This window comes from Numida meleagris, chromosome 16, assembly GCF_002078875.1.
Source record: "Numida meleagris isolate 19003 breed g44 Domestic line chromosome 16, NumMel1.0, whole genome shotgun sequence".
In the NCBI taxonomy this organism is placed as follows: domain Eukaryota; kingdom Metazoa; phylum Chordata; class Aves; order Galliformes; family Numididae; genus Numida; species Numida meleagris.
In genome coordinates this window covers 8,579,972-8,581,390 of record NC_034424.1, presented here as the reverse complement: position 1 = coordinate 8,581,390, position 1,419 = coordinate 8,579,972, and positions in this window count along the sequence as shown.

The following is a 1,419-nucleotide window of genomic DNA, read 5'->3' as shown; positions in this document are numbered from 1 at the left end:
CAGCTCTCAATAAACGTTTAAAATGCATGTTTTCCTCCAGGGAAGTGAGGGTGGTACGCAGGAAGTGAGGGTGGTAAATGCTTGGCACCAGCCGGAGCCCACTGATACCAGGCTGCGTACAATAGCTGCAGTCATTTCTTTTTGGCGCTGCCCCGCGGTAACAGAAGTGCGTTGTGCGGCGCGGGGCCGGGGCAGACCTGGGGGAGCGCGACTGCGGGTCCGCGTCTGCCGCCCGCTCGGGCAGCGCTGCCACTGCCTGCGCTCCCTGGGAACGCCGCGGCCGCAGAGCGGAGCCGGGGGGGGGGTCCCGACAGCGGCTGTGGGCACGGGTAAATGCTCGGTTACGCTTTTTCTGAACGCGGGCGCCTGGGCTCTATCAGCCGTCTTCACATCGCTTTGAGAAGCACCTGGAGGCGGCATCGCACGGCAGCGCGGGGCTCACGGCTGCTCCCGTGGGGACGGGGCCGGACCTGCTTCTTACCCCTCGCCTCCGTCCCGTCCCTTCTGGGTTTCTTTGGTTCCGCTCTATTTCCAGCAAGGTGAGGAACCGAGGGAAACGTTCACCGTGCCCATGATGGAGGTTGTTCCCCGATATTTCAGTTTTCTTGCCTGTGGCAGGACTTGCCCGCCCTGCCCCGTCGCTCAGGGCTGACACGAAGTGGTGCCTTCACCCGAGGGAACGTTTCCATGTGGTTCAGTTGCTCACGGGTGCAGCTGCCCTGTCCGTGTCCTGCGCTGGTGGGAGAGAGCGCGCGGTGGGGCGAGAACGGGGACGGAGCCGGGGCAGCAAGGCCGCCCGCTTCCCCCAGAAGCGCACGGACACGTCCCCGATGCGGGCAGCCGAGTAACGTGGGGTGGGCTTCATCCTCCGCCGCTCCGACGGGGCAGCAGGAGCCGGGCTGCGTGCCGGGCTGCGCCGCGCCCCGGCCCCTTGTGCCCGCGCTGGGCCCATCGCGCCCCGGCGGTGGTTCTCGGAGCACGGAGCTGCTGGCGTTCCTGCGTCCGCGGGAGCTGCTCCGCGTGCCCGGGGGAGCGGTTTCGGCCGCGCGGTGGGGTGAGGGGTTGTGCCCCCGCCGCGGTGCCGGGACGCGCTGCCAGGCCTCGGCTCGGCTTTCCGGGGCTCTGCTCGGGCTTTCTTAGAACCTCAGTGTTTAAACCTAATGTCTTGTATTTATTCTAAAATGGCTTTCATCTGATTTCCCCCTCGGTTAACAATTTAGCTGTCAGAATCAATAACCGCGAGGATCCATCCCCGGCCGCCATCAGCTCACGTTACCGTCCTACAATTACTTCATGGTGGAACCGCTGCTGGGGCTTTGCCGGGGAATTATCAGGTTACTAATGAAGCCCGGGCAGCGGCGGGCGGCGCGACACCGCGGCGGTGGGCGCGATTCCCCGGCCCCGCTGGGCTCCGTGCTC